Raw genomic sequence first — 15,681 nt, forward strand, 5'->3', positions numbered from 1 at the left:
CATTAAGCAGAAGAAATAACATTTAAACACTTAAACTACAGATTCTAGTGTAATCACAGTCAAGCAGAGTTAATCCTGCTTCCAGAGACAATAACCACCAGCAGCCAGAATAAAAAATAAAACTAATAAAACAACAACAGTAGATTCACTTTGTTGTGTTTTCATGAGACAAGCACGCCTCTGATTGGTTGCCCTAACAGGACGCCACTGACATGCGTAACACAATTTCACCCACCAATTTGTTGACTTGATGTCTGCAGTCACATTTATCTACAGTTATCAGTAAACAATACTAACCTTTGTTAGAGGCTTGTGACATAAGTCCCAACGATGCCACCGGACTAACCCACGGTCATATGGTCACACTGGCTCAGGTCGAAAATGCTTCAGTCTTTAAACCTGCTGAGTTCATGCAAAGCAAGAACCAGCTGCTATTTCACCGAGGGCACTGCTCGTATTCAAGCTTTAGCAAGAAACTCACTTTCAGGACCCTGAAGATGGAAATTACTAATTAATCAGTTCAGTTCAGTTTCTATTCATTAGTGTAGCTGAACTTAAAGGGTCATATTCTCCCTCTTCTGTCCTGCAATTCTGAATAGTGCTCCAAAAAAAGAAAGGGAAGAAGAAGAATATAATAACTCTAATTTCATGGATCCATCCATTATCTTCAATTTTTCCATTTCAGGGTTTAGGGGCTTTGATCGATCTGGTCTAAAATATCATAATTCAAAAATAATTTTTAATAATTTTTAAAAAATCTAAAATATTTACCCAAACTGTAAGGCTTCCCTCTCTAATGGACCAGTGTACTGGCAAACAAACATCTCTTATTGAACTATAGGAAGCTTTTATAATGAGCTTGTGCTTCTGTGATTCAGCCATTAGCAGCATTAATGGATATAAGGAATATAAATATAAATATAAATATAAAAGACAGAGAGTATAAAAATAGGGGATGGGGGGGGGGGGCTTTGAGGTAAAGAGGAAGGGAGGGGCAGGAGGTATATGGAGAGAGAGAGAGGGAGAGAGAGAGACTACAATAAAAAGGCTGATGTCATCTCTGTGAAGCAGCCAATCCGAGAGCAGCAGAGAGGGAAGGAGGGAGGGAGAAGAGGCAGAGCTCAGAAGGGTGTGTTTTCTGTACCACTGCAGCATCAGTGCAAAAAACGACAGGAGGAAAAGGCACGAGTCGGTGGACTGGACCGAGAAACAATACAGAGCTAGAAGAAGAGCCACGGAGAGGAGCCTGAGAGGAGGAGACACATCAAGAGGAGACACCTGCAGAGGTAGGACTAACACTGAAGCATCCCAGGCTTCTGCTGGTGTCTGGGTTTCCATCCATGAATGTGTGTGTCTGTGTGTCAGTGGGTTGGAGATCAGGGCTGGAGGCTCTAACGGTGTCTTACATAATAGGAAGGCAGGTAGTGTGTGAGCGACTGTGCTGAGATACTAGACAAGTGTTTGTGTGTCACTGTACATACATGTGTGGGTGTTGGTGCGCACTTCCTCCTGTCTGTGATTTCACCTTTTGACTCAAACATGCTCGGGTCAGTAAATGTTCACTCGTGATGTTTGTGTGGAGGTAAATCCATCTGTAGGGAGTGTCTGACCCGATTCAGCTTTTTAATATCTGATAAATCATCTGCGGCCGTGTGTTTTTATGAATATTGAATGAAATGCTGCACTATACCACATTATCGTGTTAAATTATTCACTGCTGCTCTGTAGCACGCTTCCTTTCATGCTAAAAGTCTCTGCCAGGAATGATTTAGTCTGATCTTTATATCTCCAAACAACATAACTGCAATTCCCATCTTGTGTCCATGCCAGCTTCCAGGCTGCTGTCCGCCCATGGCCTGGTGCTGAATGGTGCTGTTTCCAGGTTAACAGGGTCTTTGGTTTGTCCAGTTAGCGGTCCAAAACCAAGAACATATTCAGTTTATCAGCATTTATGACCAAGAAACGTGTAAAAAAAGTGTTTCCTGTAGCTCAACTTCTCTCTGAATTGGGGGATAAAATGCAGGAAGAGAAAGCTGTGTTTGTCCTTTGCTTCTGTTTACTCTGGAATTCCTCTTTTTCCTCATGGCAACATCATTTAGGCCTCTTTGTCATTCTTTGCCTGCATTGTGGAGTTTTCTCACTTAAAATTAGGCCAGAACCTGAGAGCAGGAATAAGAGAGAGGAGGTGGAAGGAGAGCTGAAGGAGGGGAAGTTGATAAGGTGCAGAGTTCACGGGAGGTGAAGGATTTAGCCCAGAAGAGCCTGAATCCAAAAAGAGCAGAAGAAATGAGAGGATGTGGAAGGTGAGAGGGAGCCTGGACTGGGATGAGAGGAGGAGGAGGAGGAGGGATATTTAGGGCTGAGTGGCGTAGGAGGATTTTTAGCCCTTTTCTCTTTCTCCCCTCCCCAGATCTTTGGCAGCAGTCAAACTGACTGAAACCATCTGCCTGCATTTTTTATTCAGGCTTTTGTACTTACAGTAGACTACCTCCAGACAGCCACATGAAAAAAATATGCATCATGAAAGGAGCGCTCTGCACAGCCCTGTTCTCAAGATATGACTGCAATAATTAACAAATGATGTTTTTAAACTTTACTGTTCTTTGAACAAACATATCCATCTTTTGTTTTTGCTGCCAGTAAGATAAGATAAGATAAGATAACCTTTATTAGTCCCACACGTGGGAAATTTGTTTTGTCACAGCAGGAAGTGGACAGTGCAAAAGTTATGAGGCAAAAATTAGAATACAATAAGAATAAATACAGTACACAACTGTACAGAATAGAATAAAATAAAATACTATATACAGTAGAATAAAATAAAATAAATATACAATAAGATAAAAATAGAATACAAATACAAATACTATATACAACTGAGTAAAAATACAACGATGACAGAAGGATTATTGCACTTAGTATTATTGCATATGTATGGATGTGTGTGCTTGATCAGTTAAAGTCTTTATTATGGAGTCTGACAGCAGTGGGGAGGAAAGACCTGCGAAATCTCTCCATCCCACACCGTGGGTGCCGCAGTCTCCCACTGAAGGAGCTGCTCAGTGCTGTCACAGTAACATGAAAAAGTAGCTTCCCACTGTTTTGCAGCACGTCTTCTTTAAAAGACACTCTGAGCTGATCCGTTTCTGTGCTTTGAAAGTCGACTGTTTCCTGCCTCAGACTCAGTTCAACAGTCTTCTGTCATGTTTAGTGGAGAGGAAGCAGCAGCACTGACGCATTTCAGACTGAGCTCAGTTCCAGCTCTGCGTCTGCTTTTCGTTCTCGTGAATGAGTTTGAACTTATTAAAGTGTTTCTGACAGGAATTCCCTTAAACAGACTCGTGTCTGTGTGCAGCGCCTCACTGCAGACGGATCGCTGAATTTTTAATGATATTAAGTTGTGCAGATGATGAAGTTTCTCTATTTCACAATCAGACCATAACCTCCCCGTCTTTTCTTCTGAAAGCCTTTCTGAGATTTTTGTTTTTACCCTCAATGAAATACATTAAATTAAATTAAATAATGTATAAAATAAAAATTAAGTACATATATATTCTTGAAATTAGGAGCAGCTCTTTTTAATTACACTGACACTCACTGTCCTCTTGTCTTAATGTCGACAACATTTATGAAACTAAGTGAACGATATCTGCAGAACATTGATTTGATTTGATTTTTGACAGAAAAACGCCCAAATTAAACCAGCTAACCCTGTGTGCGCCGCTGGTGACGTGGTGATTAAATCACTTCTTCATCGATATATTTCTGTGTTTTTGCTTTTGTATCATCCAAACATTATGACACTTTAAATTCTTTAATATAGTTTTCTATAATGACACCAACCCGTACGTTGCAGAGAGCCAGCTGATAAGAAATGATATGAAGCTGACAGCAGTTACAGAGTGTGCGAGTGCTGGGCGCTCGGTGCTGTCCAACAATGTGGCACACACTGAGCCTCCTGTGTGAGTCTTATTCATCCAGACGGAGCAAACTCGCCCACCTGACACACCTGATACAGTTAAAAGCATTTGAAATTATTCAGACAGCCTCTATCTGATCAACCTGGATTCTGAATTATGACACAAAAATGATGACGTGTTTATTCATCTACATTTACAAGATCAATATACTAATAAGAGGTTATGAAAAGGGCAAAGATATAACAAGTGGCATAAATGTGGCCCATCTGTAAACATCTGTCACAGTTTCCAGGCTGGGAGCAAACATTTTCCGAAGCGTTGATCCAGACGTGTGATCTTTGGAGTGTTTGAGGTAAAAATGATATCATCAGTTTTACAGATATGGGTAAAGACTCTTCACACATCAAAAAATTAAACTTTACGCAACATTTCTGAAAATAATATCAACGTAAACTCTGTGGCAGTTTCTCCACAACTTTTTGTGACTTTTTACAAATAAATATTGTCACATAAATATTCTCCATTAATCGTTTTCTGACGTCCCGAGCAGCATTTAGCAGCTCTGCATGCAGAACATGTCAGAGGAACGATGCGGTTGTTTAGCGGAGACTGTTTAAACCTGTTTAAAAGCGCTCTGACTGAAGTTGTTACTGAGAGTAATTCTGGGCCCTCGGGCAAGCCTCGGTGTCTACATCCCTACGTTAGCATGCAGACTGGGAGGACAACCTGAATTTGTCTTGTCCCAGCAGGTCTATCAAGTGGATCAAAGAATGAGCAGTTTGGACTAAAAGGTTTCAGCCGCAGGTCCGCAGGTCAGATGGAGGTCTGGGTTCAGAAAATAAGATTAGTCTGAATTTAGCTCTTTCTCAGTTCCTCTGTCCGTCTTTGCTCCGAGTGTCGTCTGTGATTCTCTTTGTGGCATTTCTCATCCATCTTCATCCATCTCGCTCTCACGCCCCCGCTCCCTCCCCCTCGAAACATCTTTCCTCTCTTTTGACCTTTCGTTCTTCCACATCGCCTTTTTTCCATTTTACCCTCAACAAATGAGGTCTTTGTGTTTAGAAATTAAGGAATGCCCTTAACACCCCCCTCCCATCTTTTCCTCCTTCCTTTTTCAAGTGTGTGTGGAGATTGGGGGGTGCGTCCATTAGCCCGGATTAGAGCCTGTAGGCAGGTTTTAACAGCCCCTCTGTGTTTGGGGCTTTAATCTCTTCAGAAGCAGCTAATCTGACTTCACTGGCTTTAACACTCACTCACACACACACACACACACACACACACACACACACACACACACACACACACACACACACACACACACACTCTCACACTCACACACACATACAGTGGAGTAAATGTGTCTGTTTTTGTGGGCAGTGTAGCTGATCCACGACAAGAGTCCATTCATGGCGTGACCACCAGCACAGAGACTCTATCAGACAAATATCAGACAAACAATATGATCAGTGACTCGGTGGACCAAAGGTCACATGACATACAGTCTCCTGACCAGAAGATGAGCAATACGAGACATAAATCTGATGCTTCTCACCAACCAGCAAAACTGGTTTGATCAAAGGATAATTTTTACCATATATTTCCTGTCGTGTATCTTCTGCGGTGATGGTGCATGAGCCTCAGACTGCACTCGCTCGCATCACTAAACATTAGTTTTTTCTAATGTCAGAGCTTTAAATGGTCATAAAGAACAAACATCCATTTGTGTTCAAAACTTCTCTTTAAAAAGTGAAACTTGAGTTTCAGGAAGCGTAAAGTGTGACTCATACAAAGCTGATATAGTCGAGAACAGGACGCCTCGTTTTTTGGTTTTCAGCGTTTTTTCATTTTTTTATTTGATAATAAACTGAATGTTTGGGAGATTTCGGGGAAAAAGGTTTAAAAACATCATCTCAGGCACTTTTTCAGTTTTCTAAAAAAGTTTTCTAAAAGAAATAATAAAATCCCCAAATAGTCTAATCAGAAACAGAAGAAAAACTCGAGTGGTCTAAAACGCGTTCATTTGTCCGTTCCCTTAATCTTTATGACACTGAGTGGAGCTCAGACTCTGTCCTGTGTTCATTTTGCTCACAGATGAGTCTGTTTCACTAAAACAAAGAGTGACTCATTCAAAGCCAGTAAACACTGATCAGTCACACCTGCTGTGACCTCTTTCACACTCCACCGCAAAAAAGAGGAAAACCTAATATTCATATCCGTGGTTTACTAATGCTGGTGTGGAGAGATTTTATAGACCACAGTGACCTACAGGAAATAAAGAGGAGTGAGGTCATCGGCCACTTTGTTGCCCAAAGAGAAGCTCGCCTGTGCGTTAGGAAACCACAGCATCCAGGCTCTGCTCCGCTTTTTTTCTGCTTAATGTCGTTCTTACTTGTTCCAAGTGAAACGTTTGGATCGTTCTAAAGATAAATATGTTCAGTGGGGATAAACTGAGCCGTCATATCGTCTTCATTTCCCCAGAATTCACTGTTAGATGGTTTCAGTCACCAACATGCTTCATGATGGAGAAATGTCTGATTGGTTCATCACTGCCCTTAAGTAAAAGTTCATCTTTGTGGCACGCAAATGTTATCTTTAGCATTTGTCTGATTTTTCTGATATTCGACTCACAATTGAATAATCAAGAAAATAATTCCAAAGTTAATAAGTGATGAAAATAATCCTCATGTCTGATTAAATCTCAGCGTCCGTGTCATCCCACAGCTGCAGAATTATCTCGTTTAATCCACGATTATCTTTGCATAATTTAACATTTCTTTGCATTTTTGAGTTTAATCCTGTTGCACCTCCAGTCGCCGAGTACTCGAAATAAAGCTTTTCAGTTTAAGAGATGAGCGCTCAGGAAGAGGAAATATGTTTCTCGATACTTTAGTATGTTCTGCATTATTTCAGCTCCTGCTGCTTTTCTTTTATCTCCTCATACCTGCAGCGACGGCAGAACTTTTTCCTGGGCTCACCATCTGTCACCTTATTTGTGCTATATTTGTGCGTGTGTGTGTGTGTGTGTGTGTGTGTGTGTGTGTGTGTGTGTGTGTGTGTGTGTGTGTGTGTGCACTTTAAGAACCTGCACAAAAGGAGGGAATAAGCTTCCCAAAAGCTGGACGGCTGCTTTAACACTGCAGACCACTCGTGTTGAGCAGAGGAGACGCGAGTGGGAACTGAGACAATGGGAAGAGAAACTGTGTGTGTGTCTGTGTGTGTCTGTGTGTGTGTCTGTGTGTGACTGAGAGAGAGAGGGGTGAGTTGAGGCGATGTAGGGAGTGGCACCGGAGAGAAAGCGAGGGAGAGGTGTGGAGGGATGGAGTGGGGGATGGGAGAAAAGAAGGAGGGGCAGTGTTGGGGGATGGGAAAAGAGGAAATATTGCTGTGTGCTGCTGGAGTCAGGGGGTTACCATGGTGATGGGAGAATGACGGAAAGGGATGGGAAAGACTGCCAATACACACACACACACACAAGCGCGTGCACAAACCAAATTGACATTTTTCTGTCTGATTAAATAAAGAGATTTACGTCAAATCTCCTTTTAATTTAAAGCTTCCTTCCTGCGTGCTCAGGGTGGGGCGAGCAGAGACAAACGATGCTGCAGAGGGAGGAAGAAGAGGAGAAGATAAAGACCGAGGCTCTGAGAGGAAATGCGATCTCCCGCCTGGGAGGGGTGTAGCTGGGAGCCGGAGAGATGTGACGGTAGACGCTGATAAGTTAAAGTTATTAACTTACTGGCACATCAGTAAAGTTCAACCGGACTCAAAAAGAAGCAAAAATGAAATAATTGTGAACCAAACAGTGTGTTAAACTCACTTTTACTGTCTGTGTGCAAACAGGCTGTAACGTCTGTGACTCGCTGCTGTTTTCACACATGATCTGCATCCCTGACACAGACGTGTTGGGGAGACACGTGATCCAGTGCAACGATCACTGCAGTCTCCTTATCTATTTTGCCTGATGTGTAAAAGCAGCACGTGTATAATTTAACCAGCGTTATACTCTTAGCACCACCTTTTCCGTCCTTGCATCTATAATGACTCTGATGAACCTGCTAACTCACTCGCTTGCTAAATGAACAGCTAATGTAATTTAGTTTAATTTTAGTTTCATAATGAAGTTTTTATTTGAACCAAGTGGCTAATAATCAAGTGAAGGTTGTAGCTGTTTGTGTGAAATATCTGTGAAAGAAATGCAAACCCAGACTAAGCTTGCAGAAATCCTTCATCTTTGTTAAAGAAACTCGTCCGTTCGTGTTCTGTGTGACTTCATCTCCGCGCTTCAAACGAATTCACCTTTGTCTCGTCGATGCTCCCGAGCACCTGCTGGCTGTGACCTCACACCTCGCACATCAACAGGACGAGGTTATTATGTTGAGACAAAATCGAAGCCCGGCGTAGCGCCTTTTACCTGCCAGGAGGGATTAGGTGTGATGTGTCTGCAGCTGCTGTGAGTCTGAGCTCTCAGTGGATCATCAGCCGTGAAGAAGAAAGATCCAGAGTCAGAAGAGCCGCTGGCTCGCTGTGGTGTAAGTGGGTGGGAGTGCGTGGGAGGATGTGGTGGAAACAAGAGAGGATGTGTGTGGGACCACTGAGGATAATGTGTGTGTGTTGGTGAGAACATTTAAGTGGAGCTTATCTCCATAATGTGGATTCATTTTCTGTTTCGCCTTGGGCCTCACAAAGTTTTACAGCCATGCTTTCGATCTTTACACACAAACCTCTGTGATCTCAGTCGTTGCTGGGATTCATATTTTCATACATACACCATGAACTCACTGCTTCCCTGAGCTCCACGAGCGCTACTTTCAGCTCGTTTGTTCAGCTCAGTGTTCTCGCTGTTTTGGCCACAGGCAGCCGTGTCCAACGATAAACCCAGGTACGCTACCTGTACAGCAGACGGACGCCGCGCGGGACTAGCCTGTGGGAGCATTAGCAGCTAAAGACTCGAGCTGGTGGTTAGATATGCTCACTCCTCCTGAACCAGCTACTGTGCGTCACAGCTGCTGTGATGGAGAGCATGAGTTAGCGTGAGTCAGGTCTGTCAGGTCTCATAAACCTGTGAAGCACCCGCTGGCATCACACACTGTTGGGAAGGAGAACATTTTAACCCAATTCCCGCCTCTTCCTAACCCTAACACGGAAGTTTATAAAGTTCGATTCGATCTGAAACCCAAGTAATGAATCCTCCAATGAAAACAAAGCAAAGCGAGGAAAACGTGAAGGTTCAAAGGTCGACGTGAGGCAAACGTGCAATCAGACGCTGACGTTACCTAAAGTCCTGGAGCAGGTCAGGATCTGTGCTGCTGGCAGTCACAGCTGTAGCTCGGTGGTGTCTGAGCCGATGATGTCGCTGAGGCGTTTCCTCTGTTGGCCATGTTTTTATCGCCTCTTTCTAGAATGAAACCAGAGAAGAAGTGGGAGAGCGGTCTTTGCTGATCTCACAGCTCTCAGTTAAGTGTGCCCGTCACACGCGTGACACATGATCATGTGAGGTATTGATTGACGTCGCAGCTGAGCCGAGGGCCGAGGCCGCACGCCGCCGATTCCATGTTTTAATCCAGGATGTGTGAAAATGATTAGATCAGATTAACCAGAGAGGTTGTTGAATCAGAGGATGTAACATCCCTCGCTCGGACAACCTGTTTCAGACTTCTTCTCTCAAACACATGAACAGTACTGCTGCCTCCTCACTTTCATTTCTTCTTCTCCTTCTTTATAGTGTTTGTTGGCTGTTGGCAAACAGTAAAATGGTGCATTACCGCCACCACTTACTTTGATTTGGGTGGAGGCAGTGATAGATGTGTGGCCGTGGGTGTTGTATACACCGCCCCGAGCGCTCTGTCACACTGTGGCCTCTCACAGCTGGCGCCACTCACCCCTCAGCTAAATCTAATGGACTCCAGCGGGGCCGGGAAGCCACCCAGCGCGGGAGCCGTTGTTTATCCAGGAGCATACCGTCACTAATGAGCAATTTATTCATGCCTGTGTCGCTTCGTTTGCCTTCGTGGAGAGAAACGCAAATCATAAACAAACGTGCCGGCTTTGTGTCTGCCGGAGTGTGTGCGTGGGAGGGTGGGCTGTTGGAGGAGGGCGGAGGTAATCCAGAGGTGACTAAACAATGTCACACCAATAAGAGCTCATTTGAATGTGAAAAGCGTCGGGCTGAGCTCCGGGACCGACTCCCCACATCCCATCTGAAAGGCAAATACACAGAAATAACACAACGGAGCTGTTTGACAGACGCACATGTCTTCAGATGCTTCGTCAATTAAGTGATTAGTCAGAAATAATCAGGAACTTTTGATAACCAGCTTTTCATTCAACAAACACAAACGTTCGCTGCTTTTTCTGCCTCTGCAGGACAACAAGCCGTGCTTCAGGACTGACAGCCTGGTGTGTCTAACATTTGTTTAGTGAAATACTTAAAGCCTAGAATCAAAAATATGTTCATACTCTTGCCTGTGACCCTGTTTTTCGGGTGGGCTGCCCAATTCTGAGGAGATGTTTGTTTCCCTTTAAGTCTGAAACGTCTCGTTCCAGAAACATGAAGCAGTTATTCATGAAAATCCTCTAACGTTGCTGTCAAAGAGGACTGTTCTCTATCATCAGGGGTCTCAAACTCCAGACCTCAAGTGTCCTGCAGGTTTTAGATCTCACCCTGGGTCAACACACCTGAATCACATGACCAGTTCATTACCAGGCCTCTGGAGAACTTCAGACATGTTGAGGAGGTCATTTAGCCGTTTAAATCAGCTGTGAAGTATCGAGGACACATCTAAACCCTGCAGGACTCCGGCCCTCTTGGCCTGGAGTTCAACAACCCTGATATACATCTACCGGTACTACCTGAAGGAAGCTCAGCCAAGGCGGACGTTCACGTCGTGCCACAGACGGGGGCTGGGCAGCACACTGATACTGTCCGTGTCGACACTAAAGAAAATATTACGTTTGTAGATTTTTGAGGGGCAGGGTCATGAGCTGAACATTTCTCTCTCTGATTGCTTTGTTTTTTTCAGGTTTTATTCTTTGTTATTATTGTTTAATTTATTTATTTGATTAAAATCAGGAGGAGGCAGAAATCACCTTTCTGTTTTGTAAACATCAGCCTTCATTTTAAATGCTTCACCTCAGCCCATGAGCCCTCAGCCCCTTAGGTTACAAATTATACTAAAAAATAATTGGTTCATATGAACTTTGACCTTTGAGCTCTGCACAGTCAGCAAAGTTGGTGGGATTTCTCCTTGGGGATCAAGATGAAGGCACTCCATCAGAGCCTGGACTGACAGACTGAGCCTGGCTAAAACATTTCACCCAGAAATCACAACCTTGTTTTTTCAAAGCCTACGGTGTCTCCATTAACGGGGGGGTGGATGCTTCTGCCTTTGCTGCAGCGTGGTTCTTTCATGGTGGAGGCTGATAAGGCAGGAGAGTTTTCATGGTGAAGCATCGCCTGGAGCTGTTTTACAGGCATGTCGCTGGTGTGGAGGCAGAAAGAGGATCCACACAAACAGAATGGCAGAACAAAAGTAATGAAGGAGGAAAAGCTGCAAACAGAGAGGAAAAACAAAGCAAAGGCAGAAGACGACGGCGGGTGGTGGGAGGCCTGTCAGCGGAGGAGCTTTGTAGTCGGTCAGAAACCTCCTCGTGATTATTGAGTTATTCATCTCTCCACTTCCACGGGGAAATCCCAGTCTGCTAAGATGTGAACACAAAGACAGCTTAACACTGACGTGTGTGTGTGTGTGTGTGTGTGTGTGTGTTGCTACATCCTTCGAGTTGAGGTCATCCCTGTAAATGACAGAGCTGATGGTGACATCATCTGTGCATCATAAAGCTGACAAATGCACAGCAGCTGAGTCATGACTGACAGGAAGAAAAACACTTCATGTTTCAGAAATCATTTAAACACTTGGGTTCAGTTTTTTCTACTCTTGGATCTGTATGATGTCATAAACAGGGGACAACCCTATTATGTTCTGGCACAGAGCCAATCAGAACGAAGTGATCTGAAAGGGGGAGGAGCTACAACAGATCCTCCACCTTTCCCTCTGAGGATGAACTGAGCGAGGCCTGCTATAAGACTGATCAATGTGATTAGTGTGAACTGTGACTCAGAGCTATAGAGTAAAAATATGCAGCTGAAAACAGTCATAGTTTCGTCACTGATGCTGATTTGAATCTGTTTCGGTGGCTGTCACCGCACACAGTGTGAAACATTAGCACATCAAGAAAATGAAGCCAGTGGAGATGGGCCTTAAATTTGGTCTGCAGGCCTCAGGTGGTGTTACCTGTGGCTGTGAGCTCAGGGAACACTGACCTGATGAGTTTGAGGTCTGAGTCGCTCTTTCTGGCTCTTATTAAAGTTTGCTTGGTCAGACCTGGCCGTCCTCGTCCCATCAGTTTGTTGCTTGTCTTAAAAAAGATGGTGGAGGTGAAAACAACGGCTCCCGGGCCTGGCAGATCCCCATCTACTAAACAGAAGTGAAGAAGTTAAAGAATTGAAAAGGGGAGTAAGGGTGGGGAACGCAAACGAGAACGAACAGCTCGTGGAACTGAGGGAACATCACTTTCAGATCTCTCTTTTTTTCCCAGTAACATATTTTTTCTTTTCTTTTGTTTTAATTTGTTGTAATTTTCAGCAAATCTGTTTGTGCTCTGCATGTTGGGAAAGAGAGAAATGACCTCTCTGCTCACTCAGTCACAAAGGGTTTTGTGGAAGTGCCTGCCACACTCGGTGCTCATCGTCTACCGAAGGACATTTGCACTTGAGTACTTTGTGCCTGGTTGCATGTGAAGAAACTTTACAAATCTGTAATCTGTTAAGCTGCTTGGAGAAGAGCCAAAGCCTCTTCATGAGAAATGTTGAGTCACTGCGGTTCAGAGGAATAAACCCACATACTGACTGTCACATCTGCTCTGCACCAACATCTAAAGATCAGATTAAACTAAAGTCATCAGATGACCTTTTTGCACTTATTCAATTAAAAAATGACTTGTTGTTGTACACTGATGTCACAGACGGCCATTACAGGAAGAGAGCAGTGCAGAAATGTCAATTAGGAAAGAGTTTATTTTAAATTAAACAAGCAATTTAAAATGTTTCTTAATTTATGGTGTGTGCAGTCAGTACTGTCAATGCTGAATGCAATGGGATTTAGTGCAAGACAATAAACCAAGGAGCAAACAAAGTCCAAAAGAGGAGCTCAAAGAGGAGCTCTAAGGACTTTTCTAGAGCACTGGATGCTGGGCTCAGGTGTTACCAGTGATGCTGAGTGTTAACAAGCCACGCCTCCTCTCTAACACCTGCAGAAAGGAGCTGTCACACAGACAAGAGGAAAGTAGAGCGAGTTGTAAAAAGTGATCTTCTTAAAGTAAAGCCAGCTCCAAATGTTTTGGCTTTGACTCTACTAAAGTAGCTTTGATTGAAAATTCAAAATAATCTTTCTTTATCTTATACAGAGCCTCAGTTCATCCTAACCCCCTAACCCTAACCCTTTTAGCTCCTCCCCCTTCGAGTCAAATTTCTTCTGATTGGGTACAACCCATTAAAAGTAAGAGGCCTGAAGAGCAGACGGGTCCACTGTGCCTGAGATGACCATATATCAAACTTCAGCTGTACAGTTATAACATGCAAGTCTATGGGACGGACTCACAGCTGGAGTCTGCCTCCAGTGGCTGTTAAAGGAACTGCAGCTTGAATTTGGTTCATTTTTTCAGTCTTCAGGTTTCCTCTCAGATGCTAACAGGAAGTTTACCCACACTTTGACAAATAATTATGACAGAAGAATCTAAAGATTCAAAATGCTTTGTAGCGTTTTGTGATGTGTGTGGAGTCTTAGAGTCTGCTGTGGACATTTCAAAAAAATCCAGTTTTCGGTTCCTGACATTGACGTTTGTGTTGATGCTGTTACACTAGGTTTAGATTAAATTATGGAAAGTTCGTATGCTGATTATTTTTTTCATTCTTCATTCAAGATAGTGATCCTTACCTCACCTTTAGAAGATAACATTTTCTGCGAGGCAGATTTGTTCATTAACAGCTTTCTTTGTAATCCGGGTGCATTATGCTTCATTAAAAACATATTTGCTTTTGCACATAAACAGTATATAAATGTCATTTCTCAGAGAAAGGATGTCTGATACATATCATCCCCCCTGCTATTCACACAGAGACAGCAGCACGTTTAACTCAGTGGTGCTTCATTAAAATGACACTTCATCACATATTCATGAGGACTGATGTGAAGGACATCAGCAGCTCGATCTGCAGACTGTCGCACACACTTAGCAGAGTTCACCTATAGACTGTCTGCTCTGTGGTCTGTGTGTGTGTGTGTGTGTGTGTGTGTGTGTGTGTGTGTGTGTGTGTGGATGGAGTAGTAAATGTGAGATGTGTAATGAATAATGAATTTAGGGTGAATTTAGGTCATGCGGGCGAATAGGAGGGACAACATGGGAATAGCTCTTTCTTTCCTCATCTCCGTACACCTGTGTGTGTGTGTGTGTGTGTGTGTGTGTGTGTGTGTGTGTGTGTGTGTGTGTGTGTGTGTGTGTGTTTCGTGCAGACTAAAAGGGAAGTACCCTCTCCTCCCAGCATTTGCTTAATCTCTCCATCCACACGTCCCTGTTCTTTCCTCCAGATCGGAATCTATCAATGAATTAATTTCTCGCTCTGTCGCTCTCCATCCGTCCACCTGCATCGCCTCCCTTTGACTCTCCGATCCCCTCCCACCTCCCCACAGACTGCTCCACCTGCACCCGCCCCGTCTCCCCTCCTCCCCTCAGGCTTCCCTGTGGACGGGCGGGTCCACCTGCCTCTGCCTTTTGAAGCCCTTCAGGTTCTCTGGGATGGCTCAGGACCCTGAAGAAGCCGAGGGGGGCCGCAGAGAGGAAATTGGTACAGTATGTTTAATATTAACCGGCACAGAACGGAAACATGGCTGCCCACAGGGCATGAACTGCCTCTTTACTGCGGTCTGCGAGATTAACAGCAGCTATTAAAATGTCCTGTTTGGGCTTTCAGTCATTAAACATTTTCATTCTTGAGAGTGAGCACTCAGCTGGCAACCCAACACTCAGACTGGGGTCTGGTAATCTCTGTAACATATGTAAGATATGACTATAGGAAGAATATACAGAGACCAAAAGCTTTCTATTTAATTATTCCTGCGGTGTCCGCGTTGCTGCTGTAACAGTGTGAATTTGCCAACACTGCAACTAATAAACTTCTCTTAAATCAAAGAAAATGTCCATCCCAGTTTGTGAGAGCTCCACGTCAGAAGAAAACTTTTTTAGTTTTCTGTGGAAAAAACAGCAAATAATAAAATTTTTGGAGCTTAACTTTTGCTTTATCACCATAAAACCTGCAAAGTCCCCTCCTGCCTGATACATTCATGTCTGCAGCTGATATACAGTTGTGATCAAATGTGTGGTATGTTGTGTTTTCTTAAATCTAAGACTGCGCCGTGAACACGCAGGGCGCCGAAACTTGCAGCATTAATCAGATCTGAAACTCTTCCTCCTCGTCCTTCCTCTCTAAATCCTAAATGGACTTCCTGTGCTCTCACGGCTGATTTAATTCAAGTGGTCATAATGTGTCAAATTTCCAGGATAACAAAGAATCGGTGAGAGGCGAACAACACGGTGCGTTTAATGTCATTGTGCACCAGCAAAAGCAACTCAACGAGCTTCCTGTCAGCAGAGGTCAAGCAGCTCTAAGCTGCAGCCTCAATAAAGACTCAGAGTGTGTGAAGGAGGC

At 43.7% G+C, this 15,681-nt stretch overlaps 1 protein-coding gene across 3 annotated transcripts in view; it reads left to right on the plus strand.

Annotated features, from left to right (window-relative positions):
• Nucleotides 1-1,120: 1,120 nt before the first annotated feature.
• Nucleotides 1,121-15,681, plus strand: part of LOC101468157 (neural cell adhesion molecule L1.1) — a 46,829-nt gene continuing 32,268 nt past the window's right edge. For all 3 annotated transcript variants that reach the window (XM_004567559.5, XM_004567560.5, XM_004567561.4), the window contains exon 1: nt 1,121-1,286. The gene's annotated coding sequence lies outside the window, so the exon portion shown is untranslated. The remainder of the gene's footprint in view (nt 1,287-15,681) is intronic.

The sequence above is a fragment of the Maylandia zebra genome, linkage group LG20, assembly GCF_041146795.1.
Source record: "Maylandia zebra isolate NMK-2024a linkage group LG20, Mzebra_GT3a, whole genome shotgun sequence".
Classification (NCBI taxonomy): Eukaryota; Metazoa; Chordata; class Actinopteri; order Cichliformes; family Cichlidae; genus Maylandia; species Maylandia zebra.